Here is an 8,271-nt window from a genome sequence, read left to right as displayed (position 1 = left end):
GGTAGGAATGGGCATATGGTAACCCTGGGATACGGGCTGGACTTAATGATGTTACTGCCACCACAAACACATTTCTGACATCACTGGCCTCCTCCTGAAACGAAGGCAGAGAAACCAGAGCCCTGTAGGCATCCTAACTCTGCCAAAGAGGAGAGAGAATCCACACTCATATACAGTACACTACATGACCAAAGGTATGTGCCTGTCGAACATTTCATTCTAAAATCATGGGCATTAATATGGAGTTGGCACCCCCTTTGCTGTTATAACAGTCGATACTCTTCTGGGAAGGCTTTCCACTAGATGTTGGAACATTATTGCGGGGACTTCCTTCCATTCAGCCACAAGATAATTAGTGATGTCGGACACTGATGTTGGGCGATTAGGCCAGGCTCGCAGTCGACGTTCCAATTCATCGCAAAGGTATTTGATGGGGTTGAGGTCAGGCCTCTGTGCAGGCCAGTCAAGTTCTTCTACACCAATCTTGACAAACCATTTCTGTATGGACCTTGCTTTATGCAGGGGGGCATTGTCATGCTGAAACAGGAAAGGGCCTTCCCCAAACGGCTGCCACAAAGTTGGAAGCACAAAATCATCTAGAATGTCATTGTATGCTGCAGTGTTAAGATTTCCCTTCACTTGAACTAGGAGGACTAGCCTGAACCATTAAAAACAGCCCCAGACCATTATTCCTCCTAATGCATAGTGCCAAACTTTACAGTTGGCACTATGCATTAGGGCAGGTAGCGTTCTCCTTGCATCCGCCAAACCCAGATTTGTCAGTCAGACTGCCAGATGGTTAAGTGTGATTCATCACTCCAGAGAACGCGTTTCCACCACTCCAGAGTCCAATGGCTGCAAGCTTTAGACCACTCAAGATGATGCTTGGCATTGGCAATGGTGATCTTAGGCTTCTGTGCAGCTGCTCTGCCATGGAAACCAATTTCATGAAGATCCCGACGAAAAGTTATTGTGCTGACATTCCTTCCAGAGGTAGTTTGGAACTCGGTAGTGAGTGTTGCAACCGAGGACAGATGATTTTTACACGCTTCAGCACTCAGCGGTCCCGTTCTGTGAGCTCGTGTGGCCTACCACTTCGCAGGTAAGCCATTGTTGCTCCTAGACATTTCCACTTCACAATAACAGCATTTACAGTTCACTGGGGCAGCTCTAGCAGGGCATCAATTTAACAAACTGACTTTTTGGACGGTGGCATCCTATGACGGTCCAACGTTGAAAGTCTCTGAGCTCTTCAATAAGGCCATTCTACTGCAAATGCTTTCCCATGGAGATTGCATGGCTGTGTGCTCGATTTTATACACCTGTCAGCAACGGTGTGGCTGAAATAGCCAAATGCCCTAATTTGAAGGAGTGTCCAGATACTTTTGTATATATTGTGTTTCACAACATTGACATTTTAACACTTGCAAATTTGCTGTGTGACTGTGTCTGTCTGTGTATCTGTGTATATGTACTGTATCAGTCAAAAGTTATACACACCTACTCATTCAAGAGTTTTTCTGTATTTTTAATATTTTCTACACTGTTGAATAATAGTGAAGACATCAAAACTATGAAATAACACTTATGGAATTCTGTAGTAACCAAAAAATTGTTAAACAAATCCAAATATATTTTATATTTGAGATTCTTCAAAGTAGCCACCCTTTGCCTTGATGACAGCTTTGCACACTCTTGGCATTCTCTCAACCAGCTTCATGAGGAATGCTTTTCCAACAGTCTTGAAGGAGTTCCCACATACGCTGAGCACTTGTTGGCTGCTTTTCCTTCACTCTGCGGTCCAACTCATCCCAAACCATCTCAATTGGGTTGAGGTCAGGTGATTGTAGTGGCCATGTCATCTGATGGTGCACTCCATCACTCTCCTTGGTCAAATAGTCCTGACAGCCTGGAGGTGTGTATTGGGTCATTGTCTTGCTGAAAAACAAATTATAGTCTCACTAAGCACAATTCAGACGGGATGGTGTATCACTGCAGAATGCTGTGGTAGTCACGCTGGTTAAGTGTGCCTTGAATTCTAAATAAATCACTGACAGTGTCACCAGCAAAAAGCACCCCCGCATCATCACACCTCCTCCTCCATGCTTCACGGTGGGAACCACACATGCAGAGATCATCCATTCACCTACTCTGCGTCACACAAAGACATAGCAGTTGGAACCATAAATCTCAAATTTGTACTCATCAGACAAAAGGACAGATTTCCACCGGTCTAATGTCCATTGCTCGTGTTTCTTGGCCAAAGCAAGTCTCTTCTTCTCATTGGTGTCCTTTGGTAGTGATTTGCAGCAATTCCACCATGAAGGCCTGAATCACGCAGTCTCCTCTGAATAGTTGATGTTGAGATGTGTCTGTTACTTGAACTCTGTGAAGCATTTATTTGGGCTGTAATTTGAGGTACAGTTAACTCTAATGAACTTATATTCTGCAGCAGAGGTAACTATGGGTCTTCCTTTCCTGTGGCAGTCCTCATGAGAGCCAGTTTCATCATAGCGCTTGATGGTTTTTGCCACTGCAACTTCTTCAGATTGACTGACCTTCATGTCTTAAAGTAATGATGGACTGTCATTTCTCTTTGCTTATTTGAGCTGTTCTTGGTGTTTTACCAAATAAGGTTATCTTCTGTATACCACCCCGACCTTGTCACAACACAACTTATTGCCTGAAACGTATTAAAAAGGAAAGAAATTCCACAAATAAAATTTGAACAAGACACCTGTTAATTGAAATGCATTCCAGATGACTACCTCAGGAAGCTGGTTGGGAGAATGCCAAGAGTGTGCAATGCTGTCATCAAAGCAAAGTCTGGCTATTTTGAAGAATCTCAAATATAAAATATATTTTGATTTGTTTACAAAACCCAGCGTGACACACCGCCCCAGACCATGACGGACCCTCCACCTCCAAATTGATCCCTCTCCAGAGTACAGGCCTCGGTATAATGCTCATTCCTTCGACGATAAACGCGAATACGACCATCACCCATGGTGAGACAAAACCGCGACTCGTCAGTGAAGAGCACATTTTGCCAGTTCTGTCTGGTCCAGCGACAGTGGGTTTGTGCCCATAGGCGACGTTGTTGCCGGTGATTTCGTTTGAGGACCTGCCTTACAACAGGCTTACAAGCCCTCAATCCAGCTTCTCTTAGCCTATTGCGGACAGTCTGAGCGCTGATGGAGGGATTGTGCGTTCCAACTCAGGCAGTTGTTGTAGCTATCCTGTACCTGTCCCGCAGGTGTGATGTTCGGATGGACCGATCCTGTGCAGGTGTTGTTACACGTGGTCTGCCACTGCGAGGACGATCAGCTGTCCGTCCTGTCTCCCTGTAATGCTGTCTTAGGCGTCTCACAATACGGACAATTCTTTGCCCTGGCCACATCTGCAGTCCTCATGCCTCCTTGCAGCATGCCTAAGGCACGTTCACGCAGATGAGCAGGGACCCTGGGCATCTTTCTTTTGGTGATTTTCAAAGTCAGCAAAAAGGCCTCTTTAGTGTCTTAAGTTTTCATAACTGTGACCTTAATTTCCTACCGTCTGTAAGCTGTTAGTGTCTCAATGACCATTCCACAGGTGCATGTTCATTAATTGTTTATGGTTCATTGAACAAGCATGGGAAACAGTGTTTCAACCCTATACAATGAAGATCTGTGAAGTTATTTGGATTTTTACGAATTATCTTTGAAAGACAGGGTCCTGAAAAAGTTTCCTTTACAGTTTACATGATTCTATATGTGTTATTTCATAGTTTTGATGTCTTCACTATTACTCTACAATGTAGAAAATAGTAAAAATAAAGAAAAACCCTGGAATGAGTAGGTTTGTCCAAACTTTTGACTGGCTCTGTATCTCTTCACGTGTGTGTGTGTGTGTGTGTGTGTGTGTGTGTGTGTGTGTGTGTGTGTGTGTGTGTGTGTGTGTGTGTGTGTGTGTGTGTGTGTGTGTGTGTGTGTGTGTGTTTGTTTCCCCTAGGGTATATGCTCTGTAATCTCTCTCTCACTGATCTGATTCAGGCTGACTGCTGGTGACCTTGTAGACTCAGTCAGAGGACTAGCGTTCACTGCCAACTGTGCTACAGGGTTTACCAAATCTCTATCTCTCTCTCTGTGTGTGTGTGTTTACACAGCATTTACAGTGTTTCCCATTAAAGGGGGCTGAACTGACTGGTTTAGCCTTGGTTTCACTCCTCCTCATTAGGAAATGTGACGAAATCAATTGTGTGTCTTTGAGGCATGCTTTGATGCGGGTGTCTCTTGTGTGAGTTCGCACGTGGGAAGTGTTTGTACAGTCACTCTGCCAAAACAGTACATAGTTAGAGTCATTCACCCTTCTACATTGCAAACCAGGTCATGTGTCTGGAAGTAGCCTGGGCTAGCTAGCAAGCTAGCCAACTTCTTTCATCAATTAGCTTCAGCCGGCTGGTATGACCTTGGCAAAGTTGATTTAACTTTGGATTGCCTATCTCTGTGGTGTTAGTTAGGGACAGTCAATAAATCACACAATGTCAATGGGACAAGATTTTCATGTTGCATACCGTTTCTTTGGTTTTCTCATTTGATGCTTTCAATAGTTGGTTTGAATTTTTTAAGTCATTAAAATTTGGAGCTATTCAAATTAAAAAAAGATTTTCTCATGTACCTTGTATTATACATTCTGATGGTCCCTAACTAGCCAAATATGGATATCCAAAATGAAACCAAATTTACCACGGTCATATTGCGTTCCAAATCCAGGTGTTTAGTTGGGCATTACGAACGGTCGTGTGCACCTGTGCTCAAAATTATTTATTACTTTGCTGCTGCTGCAAGCAGTGAGCAGGATTAAAATAAACCCAACCCAAGGAAAACTGTTACATACTAGATTCCGTACATCTCGCAAATCTCTGTTTTGGACGATACAGACTTTATGACCAAATCTTACACTTTGTAGTCAATTTTGACACTATAATAAATGTTTCTGATTAATAGGCCAGTTTTAACCAGAGAAGATGGTTTTTCGGGTTCAGTTGCACTTTCACTGTATCACATCTGGCCTGATTGGGAGTCCCATAGGGCCGTGCACAATTGGCCCACCGTCGGTTTGGCCGGGGTAGGCCGTCATTGTAAATAAGAATTTGTTCTTAACTGACTTGCCTAGTTAAATAAAGTAAAAAATAAATAAATAATAATAATAATAACTCCACACTAATCAATTAACTAGTCTAACTCCACAAAAGTACCAACTGTGAAGACCACTCAGGTCTAATAACTGGTGATTGATTCCTGAATGACACCCTCCATATTGCGGTCTGCTAGACTAGGGGAAGACTTTGTCTCAGACACACGCACACACGCACGCGTACACACACATGCACACGCACTCACACACACACACACGCACACACAGCTACATGTCCCCTGTCCTCTGGCTGCTGCCTTGTGGGTTCAGCTGAAGATCGAGGCTCTCTCTGAGGCAATGTCTGTTGTCTCTCTGTGTGTGTTTTTTGTGCATGTGTGCGCTTGAGTAAGTGTTTGTGTGTGAGTGCGTGCATGCTCTCGCGTAACTGTTTTTGTCTGTATGTGTGTGTCTGTGTTCAAGCATTTGTGTAAGTGTATGTGTGTGTGTGTGTGTGTGTGTGTGTGTGCATGTGCATTCATATGTGTGTGTTCGTGTATGTGCATGTGTGTGTACGTGTGTGGGTGTCAGGCTGCCATTGCCAGCCTACTGAATGATTGATCCTTCCAGAACTCGACTGCTGTCCAAATATACTCATGTTATTTTTCTTCCTGTCTTTTACATTTCATAATATTCTCTTCCGTGTTCTATTATTTAAGTGATTTTGTTGGTTCTGGTTCAATAGTTTGTTCATGAGGGACTGATAGGTCTAATTCCTTTGGACTGATAGGTCTAATCATCTTCTATCTCACAGATTGTCTTCTCCTAAAGGAAATATTAAGATGCAAAGTAACACAAATAATAATCTTACATTATGTTTTGTTAATGCAGTGAAAATACAAACTAGATGACAGCAATATTGATCATGTCCCCTTCTTGTAGAAAGGGGATGAGGAGAAGAAGCACACGCACCTGAATGCTCTTGACTCCTTTCTACTCGCACCAAAATTACGATGTTTCTCTGAATTGCCTTGTGAAAGCCTAGCACTGTAAGATTATATTTTATAATTTAGCTAGTCATGCTGGCAATGGAACAAGCTTCCAAATCATGCCCACCTGACCCGGATTGCCAGTTACAGATGTCGGATCTTAACTTGATCACTCTTTTGACACAAAGAATTTTCCTGCGCATTAGGAAATTCAAATAAGTCTTGTGATTCCTTGAAAATTAGCAGTTCTCTTTCTCTCCATGCATTGGCAGCCAAGTAATTGGGATCAGGCCTGCTATCAAAATAATATTCTCTCTCGATCACTCAAACGCTATGCCTAATACATGAAATGTATTTTTTTCATCTGAAATGCAGCCATACACATCAACAACTTCTTTTATATATCTTAATAACAGAAGATAGATATTTGTTTCCACTAGGCTATGACCTTTAAGTGTGAAGTGTATCCTAAGGTTACGAATGAACTGTCAAAATTGAGTTCAACTGTGGCCTGGTGTGGTCTAGTGGTTAGGGCTGCTGCCTTCTGTGCACACATACAGTATAGGCCTACCATATGGTTTTGATTCCAGACCATGCCCTTCTGGCACAAATAACTCAATCCCCTGATTGACTTGATTTAGTTACACATCTCAAATATGGACGGTCCAGGGATATTTCTTGATAAGAAATGATTATACCAGACACTTTTCTTTTAAAGACAGTTGTATTTAATGGATAACATAAATAGGAAACATACAATAATAACAGTAGGCTACACCAACATTACTTTCCATTCATACAAAGTGTCAGGTAAATTGCCACACTAGATTTTATGTGTTAAACAAGGAAATACTTGATTTCTATTGTCTGGAATGCTTGTCAAATAGATAAATCTCCTTAAGTCTGTTCAAAAAGGACTAAGTTGTTCTGATAATAATACCAACTAGAGAGCAAACTTATCTTGAAAGACTTTGGTTGCAAGCAAGACTAAGGTAACACCGAAATCATCTTTTAGGGAGCGGTATTGAGATCAGCTGTGTTGGTGAATTTAGCGCATATTAATGTTTTAACGAAACATCAGCTGGTGATAATCTAGTGCCATCTATGGATGCAACAGGCCTCTTGCTATTTAATTCATGTTCAAATGCATTCTATAGGCTACCCGTTAGCCTATTCATTGTCATATAATAAAGGTGTGAAAACCGCTAATAGGCTACTGTTTATGTTTCCCTGGCTGAGTTGATGAGCTGATTTGGGCCATCAGTTGATTGACAGATGGAGGCCTACTGTAGAATGTTAAACTTTCCTCCAGTGTGGATGCTGGGGTATATAGAGGCCGTTCTACGGGCTCCTGACCAATTATGCTGTTTTCTGTGTTCTTTTGTGCTGATCTTAACTTTTTTGATCTTAATGTTTCGGCCATCATTTCCTGTGACCGAAGAAATCTCCTGGACATCAGAACAGCGATAACATACCTTGATTTGGATGAAGAACTCTACTTCAATGACTCGGCCGCGCAGGACATACTTATTTTTTTTTTACAATAGAAAACACATAAATTCTGCAAAAAAAGAAACGTCCATTTTTCAGGACCCTGTCTTTCAAATATTATTCATAAAAATCCAAATAACTTCACAGATCTTCATTGTATTGGGTTTAAACACTGTTTCCAATGCTTGTTCAATTGTTCAATTAACCATAAACAATTAATGAACATGCACTTGTGGAACGGTCGTTAAGACACTAACAGCTTAGTAGGTCACAGTTATGAAAACTTTAAGATACTAAAGAGGCCTTTCTACTGACTCTGAAAAACACCAAAAGAAAGATGCCCAGGGTCCCTGCTCATCTGCGTGAACGTGCCTTAGGCATGCTGCAAGGAGTCATGAGGACTGCAGATGAGTCCAGGGCATAAAATTGCAATGTCCGTACTGTGAGACGCCAGAATGGCAGCAACAACTGCCCAAGTTACACCAGGAACGCACACTCCCTCCATCAGTGCTCAGACTGTCCGCAATAGGCTGAGAGAGGCTGGACTTGCGGTTTTGTCTCACCAGGGGTGATGGTCGGATTCGCGTTTATCATCGAAGGAATGAGCGTTACACCGAGGCCTGTACTCTGGAGAGGGATCGATTTGGAGGTGGAGGGTCCATCATGGTCTGGGCCGGTG

This window comes from Salmo salar, chromosome ssa16, assembly GCF_905237065.1.
Source record: "Salmo salar chromosome ssa16, Ssal_v3.1, whole genome shotgun sequence".
Classification (NCBI taxonomy): Eukaryota; Metazoa; Chordata; class Actinopteri; order Salmoniformes; family Salmonidae; genus Salmo; species Salmo salar.
This window is presented reverse-complemented; position numbering follows the sequence as displayed.